Source organism: Cryptomeria japonica, chromosome 6, assembly GCF_030272615.1.
Source record: "Cryptomeria japonica chromosome 6, Sugi_1.0, whole genome shotgun sequence".
NCBI classification, from domain to species: Eukaryota; Viridiplantae; Streptophyta; class Pinopsida; order Cupressales; family Cupressaceae; genus Cryptomeria; species Cryptomeria japonica.
In genome coordinates this window covers 149,946,398-149,973,558 of record NC_081410.1, presented here as the reverse complement: position 1 = coordinate 149,973,558, position 27,161 = coordinate 149,946,398, and the positions used below count along the sequence as shown (strand labels likewise).

Genomic DNA, 27,161 nt, shown 5'->3' with positions numbered 1-27,161 from the left:
AAATTTATTCCTAGGGTGTATGTACATCGTAAAAAACAAGAGTTATTTGAACCATTTATTACATAAAATTTATTTTAATTATTTTGTTTTAAAAAATAACTATAAATACATTAATGAGAGTAATGGATAGGTTGACATTCAAGTTTATAACCTACTTGTGGTTAGTATGATTTTCCATTATTCAACCACTTGCCTTTTTATAACAAAACTTTCAAATTTTATTAAGAAGTGTATTTCAATTCCAACACACCAATCATGACACATTCGTATTTAGATCAATTATGATACCAAATTCAAATTTTCACTTATGATATAATTTAACTATGTCGAGAGACATAACCTACAATGACAACAAGCAGTATAGCAAAAAAATGAATAAAACTAATTAAAAGATGTATTAAATAATTTTTGTTGCACTTTAATACTTTCAAATTAATATCTTTTTAAATTATTTAAGGTTAAAAAATTATAACATGCAATTTTTAATACTTAATAATAATCATTTTTAAAATATTCTCAAGGTGAAAAGAAGAAAACTCTAAAATATAACTTATAAAAGAATTATTTTTTATTTTACTATTTATATATTATTTTTTAGAGAATGGTTTGCATATATTTAATTTATCGAGGAATTCATTAAAGAGACTTATTTTTCTTATTAGAAGGATTATATTTTATAGTGTAAATAAATAAAATTTACCAATTTATTTATATATATTTTTATTATATATGAATTTTACAAAATTAATATATGTAAAACCTTAAATTAGTATTGATTAAATAACTACATAATATTATAATAAATTACTCATAACTATTATACTTGTTTAGTTTACAATATAATCATGAAAATAATACTAATAGAATAATGTATAAAGATGATTGTTTAATTAAAACATTTAAATTAGCTATCTATTTTAGATGGGAATTATACTATTTGATTTTACAAATATATATTATTTAATATTTTTTAATTAAGTAATATTCATACTACCTTGAGAAAGTCCTTCAAGGATACATTATTTAAAAAAATAAAATTATATAGTATTTATTCAAAATTTAAAATAGATGAATAGATTCATTTCTTATCTTGGATTTTTTTTTATAATGTAGTAATTATATTTTATTTAATCTATAGGATGTCTCACCCAAGGTTAAATTTTGAAAATGAAGAGCAATGAAAAGTACATCGAAGAGAATATGCTCGAAATTATATGAGGCAATGACATGGACAAATGATTGATGCACAAAGAGAGGAAGTAAGAAGTCTTGAAAATGAAGGGAAATGAAGATAATATGCTCAAAATTATATGAGATAATGACATGAACAACTGTTTGATGCACAAAGACATTAAGTAAAAAAATGTTGAAACCAAAATGAAAGAGAAAGAGGTGTTAAACTTATGGTAGATATGATAGTGGAAGAGATTGAAGTAGAAATGAGACAACATGTAGATGAGATGATAACACATCATGGATGAAAATATCAAGAAGAGCAACATGTATTGAGAAGAAGTATGCACAAATATATGCATCTCGACCAATTGAATGAGATAGAAAGAAAATAAATACAAGTGTGCAATAGTGGACTAGTTCAAAGATATTGTCAATCTTACAAGAATGTTGATGGTAGTTTTGAAGGGGTGAATTCTATTATAATAGATCATGTGCTACGAACACCAAATATTAGAGTTCAAGATGCAATGAATATTGATATTCAAAATAATTTATAGAAAATAATAGCTCACAAGAGAAGTTAACAATGTCTCAACTAAGCCGGGAAAAACAACTGCAAAAATGTGTGGGTGAAAGGTGATTCTAAAAACATTATTAATTATCTTAAAGGTGTTAGAATAACCGGTGGACAACTAAGAGGGGGGGGGGGTGAATCAGTTGTCAACAAATTATATTAATCAAACCACTTTATAACCTTTAACTGGAGCACATAAACATTGAATACCGAAATAGCAGAAACAGATACCGGTAAGCAATAAAACTTAAGAATGAAACAAAGAATTAACACAATGCAACCATACCACATAACACCATGATTTGTACGTGGAAAACCTGGTAAAGGAAAAAACCACGGTGGGAAGCCTACCCACAGTCAGATAATACTTCTGCAGAAAGTATGTGCTACAATATGGGGCTTGCACATGCAGGAAGGCACATTGCCTAGAGCGTACTGCTCATTACAAAGGAGTCTCACTGACTCCAGAGAGGTTATAACCACCTCAATATAATTGGACAACAATCCAGAAGAATGACCTGTTAGTGATAACATCTACCATGCCTGATTATAGTGTCGACTAAGCTCAATACCGGAGGCCTTTGACCTCTTACATAAACCCAATTCGATCACCTATGATCAACCAAATCTCCTTCACATATGATTTTCCATTCCATGACCACGACCATGATCTACAATGAGATCTTACATCAATTTATACAAACCCTAAGGCCTAAACCAATTAGGTCGGCCACCTAAAAGATATTACAATAAGATCATTACATACATCTATATTACAATGATGTTCCATGTCGGCTTTAGACCAAAACAACATTAACCAATCTATAAATCATCCTGGTAACATGTAGAGAACACCTAACATGATACTGGTCCATAACCTGGATAGGTACCAGACCTAATTAGATTCTCCATGCCAAAGCAATGTCTCCAATATGTCGAGGCACGATCAAGGATCACCTTCTGCATCCCGAATTCCATCTAGAAGTCGCACCAACACCACTTATGCATCCTGTCAAATATTCTCAGTAAAAGCTCTACATGTAAAACCTTAAACCCTTACCGATATAGGCTTACTAGAGTGTATGATAGCATCTAATCATCAATTCAATACCAACTGACCAAAACATACTCCAGAAACATCAAACCGAACATGTTCCATTGATCCAAACATGTCGATAGTATCCAACTGATAGTCCCTTCTACCAGTAACACTAGTTCTTCTACCAGTAACCAAAATTTGTCTGCCAGTAACCAATCATAACAACGAGTGTTGACATCAATGAAAAAATATCAATGCAACACATAATCAATTCCTTCATATTGCTAACAAAAGGTACTTCAAAGCCCTCTTCAAATGTTGAAGTTTGGATTAAAAAAGCTAGAGAAATCATTAATACTTTTGATCAATGTATCATATCCCATGTTTTTAGGGAATCCAACTATGTTGTCGATTACCTAGCTAATAAGGGAGTGAGAAGTATTAGTCAATTGAGCTGGACCAATGAGGATATATTGGACACTGAGCTTTACATGCTTTCTCTTCATGACATAAATCAAGGTAGCTAATTTCATGAGTAATCTTGTCATTATTGCAAGATATGTCTCTAGAAAGATCGATACCTTTTCGTATAAGGTATGTGTTTATAATGGATGGTATCATTATGACAGAGTTAACTCGTATGCTTTGTGGGTAGATATCAATTTTTTGGGGGTTTTCTTTCCTAGTTTTAAAGCTGTGAGTTTCCTCAGTTATAGAGTGAAGACACAAATGGGAGGGGCGAGGAAGATAATTTAACCTCCAAGTTGTGTGCACCTTAAGAAGGATAAGAAAATTTGGAGGATCCTAGAGAAAAGAGGTGTTACCCCATACATTGAGAGGTTAAAGGGGAGAAATAAGTATGTGACTGCCTATTTTGAGAAGCACTAGAAAGATGGCACCATTACTCTACATGGGCGCAAGTTGCTTATTGATGAGAATTTGATTGCTTAGGTCACTAGCCTTTCGGCTGAAGGGATGAAATTCTACAGGGACAAAAACTAATCGGAGGAGGCGATGCTGAACTTCCCCAAAAATGAAGAGGAGAGGGCCAAAATGATAAAGAAAACGACGAGCTACTTCAATATCTTTGTTATCAAGGAGTTCTGGGTGAAACTTCTTAAGGTAATTATGGAATACTTCACCCTTGATGGTCGGTTTACTAGGGTTTGTGGTCATCATTTTGTGCTCTTGAATCATTTCCGTTATGGTGTTAAGGTGTCCCTTCCTTTCTATCTTATGTCTGCCATGAGGGCTAATTTTAGGTACCCAAAAAAGAACTTTGTTAAGTTCCCTATCCTCCATGAAGGGCTTCTAGTACTTATTGATTCCCATTTTTGTGCCATCCCTACCCTATCTAATTATGTCCCTACTTCTTCCGAGGATGATACTTTTGCCGGGGAATCAGGTGGTGAGGAGTCCAATTCAGACTCTGAGGCGGACTCCCCCCCTCCTCATAAAAAAGACAAATCTGTTATCTCCCCGAAGGCCAAATCTTTTGTGGGTAAGGGTAAGAAGGTGCGGAAGCAATTGGTTGTGTCTTCTTCTTCCACCTCGTCTGGGAAGGATTCCCCCGTGTCTAGTGGCAAAAATGCTAACTCTGAGGTCTCTATGGGTGGTTCCATGGATGACATTAAGACTGATAGCCAAAACATTGACAAGCCCCTTTTGCCACCCCCTTCGTCGCCTCGACATAATGCAACCAAGGATCTCCATGCAAAGAGTGTGGAACTGAGTGATAAGAGGGATGATTATGAAAATATTCTGGGAATGACTAGGGACCATGCCATTGACACTTTCAGCTTGTTCAAATGGCTCTTTCATGAGCTAAAGGAGGTCAGAATCAATCAAAGGGCTTTGGGTAGCAAGATGGATGCTATCCTTGTTGTTACTATTTAGGATGATCAAAAAGATAAAGGGCACTGGACGGAAGATGAGAAGAAATCTGTGGTGGACTACATCAATAGAGTAGTGGAGGGTATTGATCAAATGCAAAAAATATTTGAGGATAGGCTCACCCAAGTCGATGAAAGCTAAAATAAAATTCAAGCCACCCTCATAACAATTATGATCGATAGCCACAAGATTGTCAAATAGATGGTGGATGCCATGAATGCTACGACGAACAATCTTGGCAGAGGGCAACACGAGAAAATTTTGATTAATATTGGCAATGACAGTGAGAAAATGTAGGATGATCAAGGCCCTTGCAAGTGGACCCGAGGCAACGTGAAGAAGAAAGAAGTGATTCAGAGCGAGGATTATAAATAGATTAGGATGACTACCGACAAGATGAGCCTACTGGAGGTTGAGGTCACTGAGGCCCTCAAGAGCCTCATGTGATTGTGTTATCTTTCTGTGTGTTTTGTGTTTTTTGTTTGTTGGTTCTTTGCTAATCCTTTGTCTGCCCGTTTGGGCATTTTGTTGGTTTCTTGGTTGCACTTTGTATTGTCCTATCTTTTGCAGCCTGTTTTATTTTGGATATTTCTAATGCTCTGATTCTAAGTCTTTTAGAATTTTTTTTGTAAAGGGTTTCGGGGCCCCTTCAAAACTTGTTTTTGCCTTAATCCAAAACAATATCTCAACTAAGAAGAAGAATACAATTGCAAATAACACAAAGTAGAAGGGACATGGGAACAATTAATAATAATAGAAACATTGTGATTGATTTGTAGACTTTACAAATGATATTTCAATATGGAATAGATAAAATTGCTACACTAAGTATGTGCTATATTTGTCAAGAAAGTTATCTTGCAACAAGGATTGCACAAGTACTTGAAGGCCCTATTTGTGAATGATGTCAACAAGAGAAGTATGAACATCATTTTTTAGCATTAAACAACATGGATTTTGGTCCATAATCATTGGAACTTGCAAAATTAACATAAATAGATAACATATTGATAGTACACGTCAACTCGATTCTCCAAGTCACACATGCAATTGAAAGTCAATATAAATATAAATGACATACCATAATTTTTCCACAATAGGTAAGAAAAATAACTATAATTTGATCACATTGAACAAATTTTTTACCAATTAGTATTGTTTGAAAGAAGGATTGACATGGACCAAATTATTATTATTTTTTTTATCAATAACCGGATAAGATTTATATTGCTTGAAAAGAAAGTATACATGCCATAATCTGTTCAGCAACAATCCACAAAATGGGGTCTCGCCCCTACAATAACCAAAGGAACCCAAGACAGACACCACACCTACAAATCCTACCATACCAGATGTAATCCTTACAACTAAGCCTCCCCACCCAAAAAAACTGACAACCCATAAGAGACCATCCTACCGAAACTAGCCAAGGGCATCCTCCCTGGAGAAGTTGGGAATGCCCTGACTGGGGCCTGCCTCAGGAAGCTCCATCTTGATACCTATCGTGGTTCCCGGTCGCCTGCCTTGAAGCATACTACGATCCACCACCCTCGCATTCTTTTGCGGAATTTGGTGACGCATCAGCGGCCACCCATCTTCGCCTATTGGAGCCAGCGACTTCACTAGGGTCTTCTTGCCACACATTTTTTCTCTCTCCACCGGTCCCAACTCCCACACAAATTCCACAATTTCCCTCCACCCATTCCTTGCATCCTCCATCTGTGATTCCACCGAACGAGAAGCCGACCACACCACCAACGACTGCACTGCATCCATACCCTCACCTAAACGCCGCCACGACCCTTGCTCCATTCTCAAACCCATGCCAAGCTCCACTCGAGCCACCACCTCCGCCAGCCCACCCGACCATTTTGGTCTCAGAACTAGGGATGTCACCCGCAACACCTCCTCCTTCGAACCTCCCACCACCAGAGCCAGAGCCACGAACAGGGACGAAACATCCAAGTTTGTTCGCGGGAAACAATTAGTGTCCAAGAATTATTCCCCAAACATCAGGCGCATAACCCTCCACAAAACTTCCTCATCCACCCTAAAAACATTCAACAGGCGGTTGCTTGAGATTGTGCCTCGAAATGCAGGCATTTGACCCTTTGTTGATAGCAAAAAGTTGGCTTCCATCCTTCCCCACACTCAACCAAAAATGACACTCACAATAGCCAAAACAGTCCTCTGCACAATGCCAAAACAAAGGAAACGAGGGCCTAAAATAACACTCCGTAGCCACTCCAAAAATTAATTTCTTTGTACACACCACCTCATACCTTGCATCATCAACAGAACAAAAATCCAATCGCTGACATCCTTGCACCTACGCCGCCATTATAACTTGCTCCTAGTTCGATGAATACGAACCACGTGAGCCATCCCCACCCCTCCATCATGCATATCTTAAATGGATCACGCAAGTCTCTCCACCACATCTCGGGTTCCCCTTTCACTCACTAAGCATCTTCATCCCAAATCTAAGGGACTTAAATCCCTTAGGTCTTCAAAGAAATCAAAATGATTAGCCAAGGAACCATTTGCACCTACGTTCGAAAGCCTATCAACCTCAACATTCTCTTCCTTGAGAACATGCGATACCTTAAAATCCTCAAACCCACTCAGAAGGTTATTCATCCTTCTGATATGTTTATCCAGGTGCCAAGCCTCCATCCATCCCCTAGCAATACCATTCACCACTATCTAGGAGTCCCCTTCAAGATGGAGTTTTTTCACCTCCAACTTCTTCGCCAAAAGAATTGCTTCAATTGCCGCCTGACACTTCGCTTCGTTGTTCAAGCCATCCTCCAATCTCTTTGCTCCAAGAGCAAGAATACTACCATTATCATCATGAGCTATGACCCCTACCCCAGAGATCCCGGGATTCCCCCTTGATGCTCCGTCGAAGTTGATCTTGGTCCATCCCTTATTTGGCGGAATCCACTCCTGGCTTTTATCGCCCATCCTAGGAGGAAAATAGGACCAAATTATTGTTTTATAGTCAATAGAGAGGGTATATAAAGAACTTGAATACAAAATAGAACATGATAAATTCTATAGCTCAATTTTCAAATTGATTAAAAAATTCTCTCAGTGAAGTTACATGCAATTTAGATGATTTTTTTTTCACCAATTGAACTTCATTCATATGGAGTTTGATTTTGATGCAAATGAATATGTATTTGTTGGTCCAGTAATAGAGATGTATGAAGGAAACATTATTGATCAAACTATATCAATGCCATGTAAACCACCAAATGTACAAAGAGAGATGAAACTAATCCACCCATGGATAAATAATCCTCATGAAGATCCTAGATTAGTAATTGACTGGCCATAAATTGGAGCATCTTTAGTGAATGAGTATGTCACTGGATGATTGCTTGATATGAATTTTCCAATACTATTTATAGATGGAAAATGTGATTGGATATAACTAAGAATAAGGAGAGTCCATCTACATGAGTTTGTTAGGCATTTATTTCGATGTAAAACTCGTCATTTTGGACAACACCCACGAGTTAGATATCATATGATGATTATGATTGTGCAAAACCATGCACAAAACTTACTTTTTGTGTTTATGAAAAATATATTTTAAGATATGTGAATCACAATCATTGAGTGACAAGGGAATATGAAAAATATCCCTTATACTCATATTGATAGATAGTTGATTGTTTGATGTGTTTTGGTACACCAATAAGGGGTACAAAGTCTTATTAGGAAAAATGTCAAGCTGAATTATCTGAACTCTTGCATAACATTGGAACACCAATTTTTTTTTTTAATTTTGAGTGCAATGGATATGCATTGACCAAATTTACACATGCAGTAGTATAAAAAATACAACCAACTAATCCATAAGAAGCAAAAAAGTTGCAATGACAAAATATTATTAACTACCTACATGCTGTGGCATATTGCATGCACCTACAATATACAATGTTTCAAAAGGGAATGAAAGTAAAATATTGTTGGTCACGATATGAATGACAACATAAATGATCACCTCATGTACATGGATTCATACAATTAGAGGGAGCACTGAATATGTACAACCTTGATTGGGGAACACATAGAACCTTGATTGGGGAACATATAGAACCTTGATTGGGAAATATATAGAACCTTGATTGGGGAAATGATCATGAAAGAAAAATGCTCAAAAATATTTTGATTTTATTGTTCATGCATGAAATCCACATGGAGATCCACATCCATGAAACATGTAGGTATGATATTAATTCTCAATTATATATTTATTTTAAAATATATTATATTAAAACAATGTATTTTAACTAATAAAATATGTTATATCATCAATGATAGGTTCTACAAAGTTTTACACAACATCCACGCCTTCAAAATGCACAACAAATAAGCCATATAGACTAGGAATGTGACTATGAAGAGTTACTCAATTCTCTTGAGCACCATACAATGTGTAAGGAGGGGGCTTGCCTTCATAAAAGAAGAGGAAGAATGGTTTGTAGGTAGGTTATTCATAGATACAAATGTTTTTTACTAAAAAATAATTAAAATGTGAATATAAACTAACAAGTTACCTTTTGTTTATTGGTACAATGCACCATGGCCACTGCATCTAGATGGATTGAAATTATTTGAAGATCCAACCACATGAGATAAAATATACGAACCTATAAGAAATGATGATGGAGTAAATACACATAATTGTAACATACTTTAGTTATCGAGAGAAAATATAGACTGACAAACTGATACTTTTTGTATTAAGTATCATAGAATCACAAAGCTCATTACAAATACCAGCTCCTTTCGAGCACCAAACTAGAAACAACAATTGGAAGACCAAGGGTCACAACTTAGAAATCCACTTCAACCAACAATGGAAGACCAAGAGTCACAACTTAGAATTATACACAAAGGCGTCCCTCATGGGAGTTGAACATGGGTCTCCACATTGAGAACTCAATGCTTTAACCAACTAAGCTCAACCCCTTGGACATGACAACTGATACTTTCAAAACATGTCGTAATGAATTATATTGCAAAGTATGCAACACAAGCTAAAAAGGGTTTATAAACATATAATCAAATGTTAAAGTGACTTGAAAATATTGAAATCTCAAACAAAGTAATATCAAGGGCATACAAGAGACTTCTAAAAAAACCCTCATTAAAAGAGACATTGGAGCACAAGAAACATGTCATCTACTATTGAAGTTTCCATTGGTAAAATGTAGTAGAGTATTTGTCACATTAAATGTTTCAAGAGAGATGTTCAAGCCAATGGCAACAAATTAAGAAAATGACAATGATGATCACCTAAAACATTTCATTGAAGGATATTTGGATAGACCATATATAATGGAAAGTGTTACATTGATAAATGTAGCTATATCATGTGTTAAGTCCTTGGATGGGCTGAGAATCTCATCACTATTTTTATTTGACTGCTATGAGAAAATTAAAACACAGAAGCAACTCACCAAAATAAAAGTCGAGGAAGAAAGACTTGAATATTTAGAAACACAATAATTTTATGTAATGCATACATTATTAGATATAATTCTTTCATTAATATTTTTGGTTGAAGATGAAATGTCTCATTCATTATCTTTTATATGTTGATCATATTGATCACCTAAAACATTTCATTGAAGGATATTTAGATAGACCATATATAATGAAAAGTATTGCGCCAATAGATGTAGTTATATCATTGGATGAACTTAGAATCTCACCACCATTTGTATACCATCAATTTGAAAAAATGTAAACAAGGAAGCAACTCACCAAAAGGAAGGTTGAGGAAGAAAGACTCAAATATTCAACAACACAATAATTTTATGTAATGTATACATTATTATATATAATCCTTTAATATTTTTGGTTTAAGATGAAATGTCTCATCCATAATCTTTTAATATGCTGATTATGTATTTGAAAAAATAAAAAATGATTCAATAATAGATTTTGATAGATATAATTCCTATTATACATTTGAATGAATAGAACAGTATTTATAAAAGATATTAATACTTTATTCAAACACAAGAAAAAGATGATAAATTACATGTTGTAGGGTGGATGCTACTTATGTATTCTCCATATCAATTTAAATATAAAAACCTTGAAATTGATATATTTAAGATATCTATATTAATGTTAATAAATTTGATGAATTAAATTTCAACTATGATATTGATTTTTTAATTCTAATTATTGTTTAATGATTATTAAATATATACATTCTTTTACCTTTTCTACTGATTATTAAGGACATATATTTTATACGATTATGGAAAAAATTATCTAGATATCTTGAACAACGTTTTACTGTAATAATTTTTCAAATCAGCGTCAGCGTGACGATCGAACCTTACAGATCCAATTACTAGTTATACATACAATAAAAAGAAACTATAAAACGGAGGAATTCGTTAATTTAGCGGGCCTCCTGAACTCAAACTAAGTTTCGTTCAATATTTACTTCGATTCTACTCTCTTGTGTTCAACGCTAATAATATCGATCAATATCAACATTGGAGGTGCACTTCCTCTGTAAGTAAATACTCCAACCCTTGCCTGCAATTTCCTTGTGCCTTCCATTTATTATTCCTTTTAAGTCCTTTATATTTTACGATTTCTATCGCTGAAGTAGCCAGATTGCCGTTTAATTCGTATATTTTATTGAAGACTTTCTCAAAAATTCCAATCCTGGCAAGGGCAGCAAATAAACCATCTGAACAAAGAATATACAGCACGTCATATACATCTTGCATTGGTTTGAATGGGTTTTTTTTTTTTTTTTGTTTGGAAAGTTTGGTTATTGTAACAAATCCTATTTTGGTAACTAGCCTGCTCAGTTGAAACGGTATAAATTCATGTCGAGGCAAGACTTATTTCTGAGCACGGTTCCATACCCGTATACTACTTTTACATGCCATTATTCGCACAGTTACTACTGTTGAAGCAACCTGTTTTTTTTTTTCTCTTAGGGTTTGGTAGGGTTAGTGGTATGGGATAAGGGTACGGTTTGCATTGCTATGAAATGGGTTTGAATCTGGTGCCTTGCCAATTTGCTAAATTTTCATGCCCCACGTCCTTACTTGTCCGTACTTCAATTCTTCATATCCTATTTGACCTGTCCTCTCAGGTATGATATGCTTTTACTTGCTTAAAATATGCTATTTTCCTATTATGTCATGACCCTTTGGATGACTGGGTAAACATCATTGAATTCAAATATGATTTGAATTTATTACGTTTATAGCATTTATATTAGGTTTTACTATTAAACAACCCAAATAAGTGGGAAATGCAATTCTTTTTTGAATTTCATATATTAAAACTAAAAACTTTTATAAAGTATCTATTTGCAAGGGTGATGCTTAAAAATTGGTGTTCTAGATTGGTTGAGGAAAACCCTTGGGTAGTGCTTTAAACTTTGTTTGTGATTTAACTAATGTAGACCCTTCTGGTAGTGCTTTAAATATGCCAGTTTTCTTTAATTGAGGGGGATCCTAAGATGTAAATATTACACACATGATATAAAAGTTTAAAACTCGTTTGAGAGATTATTCTAGTATAATTTTCTGTAGTTCTCTGTTTAATTTTATAGGTCTTTTAGCCTTTAATGACTAATATTTTTAAGCATTATGCCAAACCACAATTAGTTATTTGTCTGTAGAAAATTAACCTCTTCCTTTTGCTATTATTATACTATTGAAAGTATTTGTAACTATTTGGATGCCAATTTGTTGATCCAGTTGAGCAAAATTTTTGGTTCTCTCATCGAAAATTGTTATCGTATATTATATATTTTGTGCCAATTTTAATTATACAAATCTTTCTTTGTGTTTGAAAGCAAGTTATTCTGTTGTAATCTCTAGTGAGTACTGAACAGTAATTGAAGTATTGCGCTGAGTGACCAGTTATATTGAAAAGTAATGCAAAAATACAGCGGAAGCCCAACAACGATAAATGAAAATGAAGACATTGAATCGATTATTGCTGAGGTCCAACATAGGCTATATCTTAAGAAACTTTTACAAATTTAGAAGTTAAGAAATTTTGGCAAACTTTTTACTTCCTTAAGTTTAGTGTAATTTAGGAAAATTTTATAATCTACCTATGTATTTCAATGTTTTAATATCTACCTATTTATACAACTATTTGGTGTTTTTTCATAGAAAAAAATAATTTGTAGAAATTATAATGATTTTTTTATTAATTATTGCAGACATGTAAATATGTTTGATTTTTTTTTTTGTTTTAGAAATTGGATGAATTTTTTGTTAACCGTTAAATTTGTCTTAGATCAGTTTGAGACAGGTGAATCTCTAACTGCAATGTGCGTAAAGTAATAAACATAGTGCATTTCTGTTCAGTTCTTCCTTGGTTTTTCTTTCCTTTCGCTTAATCATAATTATCTGTTGCTTACTTATTGGATTCTTTCTGGGAGTTTGATATATTGGGATGTTGTTGGAGGTAGCATTTGTTCTTCCAAATAGCATTGTCAACCTGTAGGAACTTCCACTCTACTAGTTCACAATCTATCTAAATTTTGAGGAGTTTGTGCATGCATGGATAGAGGCATATGGTTGGAATTGTATTTGTCCTCCTTTATGATTCTCTGGCCTCTGGTTCGCATGCTATATTTTGCATAATTTACCTATTCAAATAAGATACATGTGAAACATTAAGGATCTGGGATATAGTGGATAGCTCAAATGCTCAAGACAAATTTCAGCATTTTTTAGCAAATGACAGGGCATATAAAATATCAATGTAACTTTTTTTTCTCTTAATTTAGAGGAATTCTTGCCTTCTTTGAACAAGATACATGTGAAGCATTATGGATCGTGAATGTGCTAGATAGCTCAAATGTGTAGGCTAGTGTTTCAACATTTTCTAGAACCTGATAGGGCGTACTAATTCTTAATGTAGCTTTCCTTTTTTAAAATTTTTTTAGGGAAGCTTGCCTTCTTTAAGTAAGGCATAAGCTAAGTGTTATGGTTCTTGGATGTATCAGTAGCTCAAGTGCATTTTAATTACCCATGCCTTGGAATTACTTGGAAGGCATCTTGTGATGTTGGGCATATTCATATTTATATAATTCTTAGAATTTGCTATCTTGAAAGCTGTACGGTTCTAAGCATTTATTACCATTTTGCTAATGGAAGATCTCTACTTGTCTATTTGTCAAATAGCCATGCAATTTTCATTCTAATCATTTTTAGCAAACTTTATCTGACATTCTATTTGAGAAATGAAGAATTCATATCTAGTTTAGTTCCTACTTTTTTTGAATTCCACTCTAAAAGTTTCTTGAGAATTTGGGTTCACATCAGTGACTATTACTTTAGGAATACCATGCTGCTTATGCATCTCATTGTTGGGCACTTATACGGTAATAATGCCTTTTGGTGTTTAGTTCTGTCCATGGAAATATGTCATGCCACCGCCATAAGACCATTTTCATGATCCGTCCTTAAGTAAGAAAAAAATAAAAGAATTGAATAAAAATAGAACATATTCGAAGATTTCCCTCTTAGTGGATAATCAAACAAAGAACCTCTTCACATAATCGGTAATCTCCCTCTTAATGGATGATTGAACAATGCACCTCTTCACATAATCAGTGGTCTGTTTAAGCATAAGGATAGTTAAATCATAAGCAGCAGATTCCCAAGGAGCCACGATTTGATGAAGGGGCATCAGTTAGTTAAGAAGTGATGCCTCATTTGGAAAGATGGTGTTCTTAGCAAGAGATACGGCTTTTCATCCTCTCTTGATGGCTATATAAGGAAGGTTGTCACTTGGAGAAAGGCATCAATCAGATAAGAATTCTGATATCTGAAACTGAATTCAGAAAAGGCAGACATTTCTAATCAGCAAAGTGATTGGTATTCAATTGTTGAATCTATTGTCTATTATGAAGTCTCTTATGAATCTTTAATTTATTGAATTAAATTGCCAATTTATCAAGAAACATTAATATAATTATTCATTTAATTCTCTTACATGCAATTATAACTGGAATTAATAAGGAAACATAGTAGGGAGGTGCAGCCATACCAGCTTTTTCCCAATTAAGTAGCCCACCCCAAGCTGGTTAGCTTGTGGGCCAAGGGGTCGAATTGACTTGGTTGGTCATTTTGCGCCTTTGGGCTTAGTTGTGAAGAGCTAGTATTTGGGCATCCTTCAATTAAGTAGCCCACCCCAAGTTGGTTAGCTTGTGGGCTAAGGGGTCAAATTGACCTGGTTGGTCGTTCGGGCTCTTGAGTTTAATTGTGAGGAATAGTCTCCAGGCATCCTACTAAGCCTTCCCATTAAATTCCTAATATAGTTGGATTTTGGAAAAATGCTAACGATTCAAGGCATTTAGGATGCTATGTTTTTGAATAGGAATTATTTGCATATGATCATAGATCCTTTGTTAATGTTTAATATTAATTGATTACAATTTTCTCTTAATTAAATTGCAATTATGTTTTAGAATACTATTTGTAAATAAATCGCATTGTGGGAATTGTTATTTTGGGTAAAATCAGGTATATCCACAAAAGGGGACATTACAATTGGTATTAGAGCATTGTTCTTGCCAGCCTGTGGGACAAAAGATAGCTGATGCAACTAAGCCAAAGAGCTCAAAGGGCATTGAAAAGGAGAGGAGATGATTTGCAGCAAATAATAACTCTACTCAAAGAAATAAAATGGAACACAATGAGAGGACAACTTAAGCACTCTTCCAAAACTTACAAAATATGAATAATACAATCAATGCCCTTAGGCCCAACCAAACAAATGGAAGTGATGTAATTTCTAGTCACTCGAAAGATAACAACATAACTATGGTGGGATTGACCCCTAGATTAACAAGACCTTTATTCCTACCTAGGGAAGAACCAACAAGGGACGAAGAAGACAACAATCCATCCATTAACAACGTTGATGAAATTGCTGAAGCCTACTCGAGGTTGGACCCTAAAGTTAGGAGAAATATTTCCTTCAGGGAATATTGTGATGCTAGAACACAAAATGCCCTTAGAAGGGAAATAAGACAACCTAACAAAAAATTACAACAAAGGGTGAGTAAAATGACTCTTCCCAACTTTGATGGATTGGGAAGGGTCACAACATGTTTGTGGGTCCAAAAGATGAATGCCTATCTTTCCCTTAGTCTCACATTAGAAGATGATGCTATCAAATTTGCCATTCTACATTTGGAAGGAATTTCCCACGATTGGCGGCATCATGGCCTTATTATCCAAGGATACCTAAACATAACAATCTATGACAAATTCACACAAAGGCTTACTAAACAATTTGATCAAAAACATCCTGAAAGATATTTCAAATAATTAACACAATTGAAGCAACAAGGAACCGTAGAAGATTATGTAACAAATCAATCATGGTATAGGGGGCTTCCGAAAGTAGACTTACATACCTATTTATCGAAGGATTAAAAGAATCAATCCATGGTTTGGTAAGTGTTCTTGATCCTATAACACTTGAAGATGCAATTCAAAAAGCAACAAGATTGGAAGTCATACCATCAAAAGACAAACCCATCTATAAGAAAGATTGGCATCAAAAAACTTTACCTCCTAGAGATAGCCAAGGAGAGCTACAAAGAAAAAATCTAACCCCAAAACCCATCTATGAGAAAGATGGGCATCAAAAACTTTTCCTCTTAAAGCTGACCAAGAAGAGATTTGAAGAAAACGATTATGTTTCCAGTGTAAGGAGAAAATATGTTACCAATGTAAGGGGAAGTTGGAGCTGGGACATAATTGTGGAAAAAGAGGCCAAGTACGCAACATAGAGGCATTATCCAACGAAGAATTATGGGAAGAAAATAGAGAAAACCCAAGCAAAAGAAGGTGAGATGAGGAAGACAATGGAACCTTAGCTTCAATCTCAAAAACATCCAAGTACCACTCCTTTCGAATTTGTAGTGTTCTAAAGGGACAAAAGGTAACCGCCCTTGTGGATAGTGGGGCAACTCACAACTTTATCAACCAAGGTTTGGTTACAAGGATGAATTTGGAAATAGTAGATTTTGAGGGCTTAAAGGTTACCATGGCTGATGGGTTCATTTCTTGTGCACAAGAAAGATTCCACAACTAAGCATCACCTTGGGATGGCAACTGATCAAAGAGGACTTCTACATTGTAAATATGGGGGACACCGATGTAGTCTTGGGCGTCCAAAGGTTGAGCTCTTTAGGGCGTATCTACATGGACTTCCAAAAAATGGAACTTAGTTTTCAACATAATAGACAAGAAGTCCTCTTACATGGATTATTTGATAGATCCTCAAGAGTAATTTTGTCCAAAAGGATGAAAAGAACCTTTAGACATGGACGGGTGGAATTGGCCACTCAATTCATGATACTTGACAAGTCTTTCCCCAAAGGCAAAGCCATACATGTTGACATCCAACCCATCTTGAAGAAACGCAAAAAGGTATTTGGCAACATCCCATCGGGACTTCCTCCCAAAAGGGGTTTTGAACACACCATAGAACTTGAAGAAGGGGCTAAACCCGTAATCAATACACCCTATAGGCACCCCCAAAAATTTAAAGAAGAATTAGAAAAAAAAATCAAGGAGCTTCTCAAAATGGGACACATTCAACCTAGTTCTAGTCCTTTTGCCTCCTCCATGGTACTAGTTAAAAAGATGGATGGCACCATGAGAATGAGCATAGGTTATGGAGCCTTGAACAAGAAGACTATAAAAAGACGTTATCCTATTCCTAGAGTCGATGAACTAATTGATGAACTTCATGGAACAAAATCCTTTTCTAAGATTGACTTACAATTTGGTTACCACCAAATTAGAATGAGGAAAGAAGATATACTTAAGACCACTTTAGATGTCACTATGAACACTTTGAATTCTTGGTCCTACCCTTTGGTTTAATTAACACCCCCGCAACATTCCAATCATGCATGAATCACTTATTCAGGAAACAACTAAGGAAGTTCATATTGGTATTCTTTGATGACATTTTGATTTATAGTAAAACATGGGAAGAACACCTTGAGCATCTTGATGAAGTCCTACGGATTCGTGAACAAGAATCACTCTATGCTAAAGTCTCTAAATGTGAATTTGGGTTAGAAGAAATCTTATATCAAGGACATAAAATTAACGCACAAGGGGTAAGTGTGGATGAGGAAAAGACAAAGGCTATTAAGGAATGGACGGAACCAAGAACCCTAACCCATTTAAGAGGATTCTTGGCTTTATGCAGCTACTACCAATAGTTTGGCAAAGGTTTTTCTAAAATTGGTGCTTCACTCATTGACTTAACTAAAAGGGGAGCCCAACAAGCTTTTGAAAGACTTAAAGAGGTCACGGGTTCTTGTCCCATTCTAGCCGTTCTTGACTTTACCTTTCGAATTAGAATGTGATGCTTTTGGAGAAGGCATTGGAGCAGTAATTATGCAAAACAAACACTTGATTGCATTTGAAAGTAGCAAACTTACAAAAGCCAAAAAACATTACTCCATTTATGACAAAGAAATGTTCGCCATTACAATACCTTTTGAATTAGAATGTGATGCTTTTGGCAAAGACATTGGAGCAGCAATTATGCAAAACAAACACTTGATTGCACTCGAAAGTTGCAAACTTACAAAAGCTGAAAAACATTACTCCATTTATGACAAAGAAATGTTAGCCATTACAATATTTGTTTTGTGGAAAGTTCATTGTAAAAATTGACCACAACAGCCTAAGGTTTTTTCTGAATCAAAAGGATTTAAATTATTGTCAACAAAAATGGGTCAGCAAATTGCAAGCTTATAATTTTGACATTGAATACATGAAAGGGAAGAGTAGCTGATGCCCTACCCCGCAAACCCTACTTATGCTCCATGATAAGCATTTCCGCAGATTGGAAGAACTCGATTATTGCTGAGTATGCCAAAGATCCACGAGCAAATGACATTGTAGAAGGAAATCTACAAAATGAAGAATAAAAAGTAGTGGAAGACTTATTCTATACAAAGATAGGATATATCTTGTACCGGGATCAAATATAAAGGAGAAAATCAGCAAAGAATACCATGACAACTCCTTAGTAGGACACCGTTGGTGTACGTTTTATCATTCACCGAACATTAGAATAAAATGTCAAGGACACTCTACTCTCTCTTGAACAAAAGCACTATGTATGCCAAGATTGCAAAGAAAGACCACGCGGCGACTCCAAGGTTTATATGTGCGAACGGGTGACTTTATGTTGGATAGATTCCTTGGTTATGTATGGTGGAATACAAGGGGAACTTACGCTCAACTAATATCATCCACAAGTTAAGACTTAGACGAATTTGGCAGTAACTGCTCACTTTTTTTGGATTTTTAATTTTGGACTTCAAAAAAAGACCAAAGGATAAGGGTTTAGAAGTTCTATGCTACTCCTAAGAACTCAAGAGACGGTAAAGACTAGGTGAAACCAACAACAATACTCTACTTTGCCACTCTAAGTACAACTACGCAAAGTAAGTGCAATCTTCTAGGGTTGTGCTAAAGATTTCTATACTATGAATAATACCATCCAACGAACAATATTTATCCAAAGTAAGAGTTAAAGCATCCACAATAATAAGCTCATTTCAACTCTACACATTGAACAAAAATCATTCATTCAAAGAAAGTATGAGCAATTGTTTCACCAACCTATACTATCAAATCCTTCATTCATTTAGCAACTTTGAAAGCAAATTTACTCTAAGCAAATCTATTCTATATTGTTGAAGAAAATATGCAACCATGCAACCACGTGATAACAAGAAGGTTTCAAAGCAAACTGCAAATGAACTTATATTACCAAAGTATCTCTTAGCAACAATTTCATAAATCTCTCCACACAACAAAATGAGAGAATAGGAGTTTATATAGAGTTCCGGAAAACAAATGAAAGGCTGAGAGCAATCTAAGATCAATGGCTGAGATCAAAACATAACAACCCCAATTAGGGTTTCCCATAGTAACATCAAGAACAAATGCAAGAAGGACAAGTGGCCTGAGGAGCAATCTCCTAGGAAGGTGCATCCTTATCCTCTCGAGTGGCAGTATGTTCAATGAACTTGGACACGATCGGGCTGACCTCCTTGATTGTGACATGTAGCAGCATATAGAACTTGAATTCCAATCTGTCCAAGTCATCTGCACATGTGACAAAAGCGATCTCCCATTCCAACTCCTGCTTCAGGAAGGCATCTCGGATGGACAAGAAATTCGATGCCTTAGTCAAATTCTGCTTCAGGACTGGTCCAGTGATGGCGAAGAAAATCTCCCGAGTTCTGAGTTTTAGACTTTCTAACTGCATATCATTTTCTTGGATGGTCTCTTTCTTAAGCAGATCAACAGCTATAAGGAAAATCTTGTTTTGAATTTCTCTAATCCGCCCCCAGCCTTAATACTATTAGCCTTCACCCTTTCTAGGACTTCACTCTGTGCAACCAATGCCCAGTGCCATTTGTTGAAATCATATGTAGTTCCTGCTGCAATTACCTTTCCATCAATCAATTCTTGCTTAGGAATTCCTTTCAACACTCTAAGGCACGAGATAATTCCGTCCCGGACATCATGAAGGTCGTCCCACGCTTTTTCCATGTTCGCAAAAAGGTAGCCTGTCCATATGTCGACATTAATATTTCTACAAATGTGGCTTCTTCTTCACTTTTGCTCGCCATCCACTCCTTGGCCTCTCTGGCTGTTATCTTTTCTTCTTCAAAATCTTTGATTGCTTCTTGTGAAGAATTCAAAAGTGGAGGAGTCATTGCATCACCTTGATCAAGTGTTGAATATATATAACTTTAGGTGCTCAAATTCCCTCTTGTATTCTCTTTTCTTTCCTATCTCCTTTTCCAATCTCTCTTTCATGGAAGTAACTGAATTATCCAAGTCCTCAACCTCTTGACCCTTTGCAGTTGGTCCTAAGTTGACGGTAGTGATCTCATACTCGTGAGGAGTAATATCCTCCTTTGCCTTGTCCACTTTTGGTACAACAATCTGAACTATACGGTAGCCAGCTTCATCTCTCTGAATTGTAGAAAACCTCTCAACTCGCTTCGTTGTAGCAACCTTCCCTAATCTGGCCAAGAAATCGACCATGTCATCTTCTTCCTGGACTTCCATAGGTACTTTTATCTTCAACCTCTCTTTCAACCAATCAGGAATCGTAGGCTGTTCAATGCCTTCCTCCTCTTGATTACTTTCTTCGCATGGAATATCCTGGCTTCGAAGAGTGGAAATCATTCCCTCCTGAAATTCCTCGCCCAGAATATCCATTTCATTTTCTGATTCAAGTATCTCTGTGCCTGTAGGAGATGGGGGCTCTTTGTCTTTCTGCTGGATTCACTCCATATTTCCCTCATGGATTGGAGAAGGAATCTTTATTTCAGCTAACGATTCATCCTCAATAGTTAATACATCGTTCACATTCCTGGATGTGGTAGAATGGGATGGCTCTGATCTATGCTTCTTCTGGGCAGGTTCCTCGTTCACAACTTTCTTCCCCTTTGACCTTGAAGAGCTCTCAACTGCTTCCTTATCCTGGAATTAGTGTTTTCAATTGGCTCAACACTTTGGGACGCTTTTGCATTTGAAGAATATGATTCCATTTCACCCATCAAGTTATAAGTGAGGGTCAAATTTCTCCGCTTTAGCACTTGGACTTGCTGATCAACCCACCATTGTGAATATTTGACAACTGCCTGCATTAAGGTGGCTAAATCTGTGAGTTCTGGTTCTGACCATTTCACAGGAGGAAAAGGCCAATTTTCATCAAAGCGCGGCTTGTTGATGTGTTTTTTATGCACATGCGAACACATAATACAATACCCAAAAGTATCTTATCCTCTCTTGAACAAAATCTCTCAAATGCTGAAGATTTGCTTAAGGATCACTTGAGAAGACTCCAAGGTTCATGAATGTAGGGTCACTACGTGTGGATAAGCTCTGTTGGTTGATGTGATTATGTTGGAATCACAAGGGGACTTACATTCGAATGCCTGAATGCTTGATTTGCTGGAACTCGATCATCTAATGTTGCTATATGGTGATGCTCTTTGTCCTAAACTAGCTTGATTTTGAAAAAAATGGCAAAAGATGAGCGGTTGAGAGAGCCTATTCTAATCGTAAGAATGCAAGAAGATGAGTGAATGATTAGATGGAATCCTACTGAGCGAGGTCTCACCATCAAACTGAACAATTTGACACAAGCTCAGTGCAATCTTCTAAGGATGTTTCAAAGATGTTCGAATCAATATCATCAAACATTGATCACCATTCAAGTTAATGCATAAGTAATGAGTGTAGAACGATTCGAAGTTAAGCTCATATCATTCCAGTTGACCACACAAAGCACACTTACAATCAGCAAGAGGCTAGTGGTATGGACTAAACGGATTCCACACAAACACATTCAACAAATTCCTCCACTCAATCTAATCAACATGAAAGCAAATTGAGAAGTAAAGACCATGCGAGTTGTTGAAGTAATAAATCAAATTCACCATAACTTCAATGAAATCAATTGTTCTTTACGACAAGGTTTGGCAACAATCTTTGCCTTCTCCTAATCTAACTTCTATTCTAATTGCTATTCTATTCTCCCCTATTCTATTCTCCTCTTGCTACTAACTATTCGCTATTAACCTTTACAAATGAAGAGTTTGAGCTTTATATAGAGAGCTCATTTACATTGAACGGCCAGGATTGATTCTCCATCAATGGCCAAGATTTTACAATGAAACCCTAATTAGGGTTTGTTACAACAAACTCTCCTTAGCCAATGGGAAATTTACATTCAATGAGCGTGGACCAATAGATATCAAGGGTAGGTACATCGGAGTTTGTGCATCCATGGGTGAGTCTGATACATTGAATCAAGACTTGCTGAGGTAGACCTTCCTTGATTGGTGAATGGTGACTGAGATGATGACTAGGACGCCACCTTTAACTTGCACCTTTATAGATGAAGAGATATCAAGAGATATCTCTTGATACTCAACATTATCTAGCTTGCTCAAAGTAGTGGTGATGGGAATTATTGATATAGCTAAGTCCTTCTTCCATCCTTGCTTGCTTTGGAGTGATTGTATGACTTCTTCTTAAGATCCTCACTTCAATCTTCTTCATGCCTCCAGGGTGTGGTGAGAATCTTTGAATATCTTGAGATCTTCTCCCCTTGATGTTCTTGTATTTGCATGATGAAGCTTTTTGAAGGCATCTTCCTTGTATCTTGTTCTTGATGCTGAAATTTTCTCCTTGAGATCCTTGTTCCGATCTTCCTTCAACCTGACCCCTTTGATCTCTCTCCTTGCCTCCTGCAAAATAAACAATTGGGCATCAAACATACATGGTATATAACCCTTACATACTATCATTTTGACTTAATTCCTCATTCTGATTTTATGTGATTTTCTCTATATCTGATCAAAAGAGTATTGATAATAATCACGGAACTCGTTGTGTGGAAGGCAAACTTAATGTCCTAGGGCAAATCTGGGCTGTCCAAGGTGAATTCGCTGATGGTAGGCTCCTTGCTTGAGCAAATTCGCTACTTCTGAACTTCAAATGACAGAATTCGCCTTCTCCAAATGACTAACCCTGCAATTAATGGTGAAGTTCGCCTTGTGTACTTATTGAAATTCGCTAATGTTTGATGAAGTTCGCTGTCTAATTGAAGAAATTCGCTGACCTGCTGTTAAATTTCGCTGATAGAGAGGAACTGAGTTTTGATTTGAAGTAAAAATGATCTTTCAACCTCTCTTATATATGCGACTTAGGGTAGGGATGTGCCTTTTGGGATGCAAGGCCGACTTGGTTTAGTGTAAACAAAATATAAATTGTTTTTCTTGATGCTGGCCGACTTGATAAATCATACACTCCCTTCTACCAATTCAAATTTTGAATTAGTTTAGATGCCCAAATGCTTGCCTTGTTAAATTTCGCTCTAGATCTCTTGCAAGGTACATACAATTCGCTCTAGGTAGTGATTTCGCTCTACGTCCTTCCCAAGGACAGGACCTATAATTGAAGTTCGCTCATCGTCCTTGACAAGGATAGGACCTATATCAAAATTCGCTTGATGACCTTTGCAAGGTATGCTATCTTCACATCAATTCGCTTCATGTCCTTTGGAAGGACAAGGTCAAGACAAGTGTTTCGCTCCATGTCCTTTCCAAGGACAGGCCCTATATGATAAATTCGTCCTCTGTGCTTCGAAAGGACAGGCCCTATAATGCTATTTTCGCTCTATGACCCTTATAAGGACAAGCTTCAAATGATCAAGTTCGCTCTTGGACCACGGTAAGGACAAGGCATAATTCTAAACAAAGTTCACTCTAAGACACGTACTCATGTTCGCTCTAGACCATCAGCAGGGACAAAGCAAGTAGATCACTCTGGACCCTTAGTAAGCACAAGGCAAGTAGATGATTTCGCCCAATGTTCCTTGGAAGGACAATTTATATAGCAATTTTCGCTCTAAGACCCTTTCAAGGACAAGCTTCAAATAATGAATTCGCTCTATGTTCTTAAGGAGGACAGGCCCTATAATAAAACTCGTTTCATGTTCTCTCCAAAGACAAGGTCTAAAAGATTCATTCGTTCCATGTTGATGCAAGATACATAGTTAAGTGAAGAAGCTTGCTCAATGTCCTTGATGAGAATTTCGCTCTATGACCTTGGTAAGGACAAGACTCAAAACATAATTCGCTCACCGTCCTTTGGAAGGACAAGGTCAAGGTATGTATTTCGCTCTATGACCTTTCCAAGGACAAGACCTAAATGACAAGACTTAGCAGTTTATCTTAGGATCTTCACAAGGTCATAACTTAAAACTCACCACTTCCTTTTACCTCATCGGTTTGAGTCTTAAGTTTTCCAATTTCTCCACATGAAAGCATCATCAATTCGGCCCCTAAGAATACCTATAGAGGAAATTCGCTTTGTGACCTTCAGAAGGACAGGACCTAAAACAAAGTCTCGCTCTAGGACCTGAGCAAGGTACGGGTCGAGGCATTTAAGCAAATTTCAGTCCAATGACGTTTTTTGATGAAAGCTTTGTTCTCAAATTGGGGCAATATAGGCGACTTTATGGATGACTCTACACTTGACTCTTTCACTTAACTTTGCCCAGTTTGTTCAATCTGAAATCATTTTTGCAACACTTGATGTCCTACTTCACTCCACTCAGGAGACCAACCTGACATGATGACTCTCTAGCTACCTGAGAAACTCGATCCCTTCAATGCAAAGATTAACAACAAAGACTCTAAGACACCCTGGAAAGCAAAAGGATTAACCCTAGAAAGCGAAAAGTGGGGGTCCCCATTTGCAATGGGGCGATGTGTGAATACCTCACAACACGACTGAGTGTACTCTCCATCATCCTCTAACTGATCAGGCACACAGAAAATCTCTGTTGTTCTGATCAAGCTTACTGGCAACCTAGACCATAATCTTATCCTGATATCAAACCCGTCTGCAACATTTGCCCAAAAATCCTCCCGATCAACCCTATGCCTATACCTCTCTCTATTCACTGATCCAATATGGTTGTGAGGATCAAAATCAGCCCTGGATCGGTAAAATGTGAATGGATACGATTGCATTTCTAACCTGGCACTCTTAACTGCTTGCGCTGTTGGGCAAGACTCCAACATATTTCCAATGAAAAATATAAAGGAAATGGCTACCTTTTGCTTTATTCTTTAGAAGCCTTGATATGTTTCCAATTGTCTAAGACTTCGAGCAAGATCATTCTGTTAGTGGGATAAATTGGAAGTCGGTAAGGACATCTGGTAAATCCTTGGACTCTTATGTATGTGAATCTTGAATACTGGATAAACCAAGATCCATACTTGCTTATCAAGCTCTTGGCCTCCCGAGTGAGCCTCTGATGAGTTCCTCCCTGCAATGTCCTAGTAATTTACATAAAAAATGCATCATTTACCCTTTTGAAGTGGGCCTTCTCGGTAAGCTGCAGTTGCGGATAGCGGTTGCAGGACTTAAATTCGTTCTCGCCATTGTCTACTATGCCCTTGCAAATCAGTCCTGTATATCTATACTTTCTTACCAGTAGGTAAACAATGTAGGAACTCATGTAAAAGGACTTCGTCCTTTCCAAAATTTTCAGTTGTTCATTCAAGTTGTCGTTGATTATCCTGGACCAATTGAACATTTTAACTCTTGAGGTGATCTCGTCAATGGAATAGTACATCCAGGTTTCAAATGGCGCACCCTAAGGGCTGCCCATTACTCTATTCAGCAGTAAAATGATATCACCATAGTCCTCCTTGAAGTCAGTATGAAGCAATTTCTTTGGCACTTTCTTGAGGGTGGGCCTTGGCTTGTCCAGCCACAACTTGTTGACATTTGTTGCGCAAAGCACAAGCTGGTCCTCATAAAGCTTTCTGGTTTCTTCTTTAGTTTTGTATGAGGTTCTGAATGGCTAACTCTCCAAGATGAACCAATACTCTCCCATCCGGCGCAATGATTTCTCTCTCTTGGGCATTGTAGTGCATGGCACATTCAACCATAAACTCGGTACATTCCATAGCTGGTGGAAATCTAGTTACTTGGACAATACCATTTCTAATCATCCGGCGAGCAATAGGTGTTGGCAAGAGTCCATCTTGCCCATACATTCTCCTTTTGAAATCTTTGAAATCCACGTGCCCAAGGTTGGTGTCTGTAACATTTTTCCATTTGGAATTATTCTTTGACTCCGGCTGCAATCCTTTATTGGCAAACTTCATCTGAACTTTTCTTGAAGGCCCTCCTTTGGTGGTCATCAACCTGCAATAAACATGAAAAAACTTGACAGTACTTTCAAGAAAATTTAAGATTCTAACTCTGATTTTTGGAGCTTTTGCTCAAATATTTCACTTTCAGCCTGTCAAAAAGCTAAATTTCTGTGAAAAATCAGACTGAAAATGGAAGACTTCGGCCTATCACTAAATACATTTTTTGAGAATAAGTGATTAAGACAGAAGAAGGACGAAGAAATCAGCCAAACTCAGTTTTTAAACCTTCGAAATTATACTTTTGAGTCTTTGACTGAATTCCTTGATGAAAATCTGTCTTTACTTCTGGAACTGCTCTTCTTTACTCTGAAAATTTACTTCCTCTTTCGAAAATCTTCCTTCAAAAATCTATCTTCTTTAACTTTGAGAGAGAAAACCTTTTCACCATCAAACTTCAATCTTCAAACTTGAGAATGAATTGAAAGTGACAAGTTGAATTGATATAGAGTTGAAGAGTTCGATTATTTGAGCAACTTCATGTTTTTTTCTTAGATTCATCGAACCTAGACTCTTCCAAAATGGAAACTTAATCTTCATTGAAAATTTTCGAAAGAAAGTTTCTAATTTTTACCTTAGCACCACCTTTCACTCAGCCAAAATGTCTTCTTTTTGAATGAGTTGGCATGGAATCTTCTAGATTCCTTGAG

The 27,161-nt window shown here is 36.3% G+C and overlaps 1 protein-coding gene across 7 annotated transcripts in view; it reads left to right on the top strand.

Annotated features, from left to right (window-relative positions):
• The first annotated feature begins 11,068 nt into the window (after positions 1–11,068).
• The window catches only part of LOC131064998 (uncharacterized), a 161,070-nt gene continuing 144,977 nt past the window's right edge, over positions 11,069–27,161 (top strand). For 2 of the 7 annotated variants that reach the window (XM_057999364.2, XM_057999361.2), the window contains exon 1: positions 11,076–11,234. The gene's annotated coding sequence lies outside the window, so the exon portion shown is untranslated. Of the gene's footprint in view, positions 11,239–27,161 lie in introns of all 7 variants that reach the window. The other 5 variants (XM_057999367.2, XM_057999363.2, XM_057999365.2 and 2 more) reach the window with 5 other exon arrangements.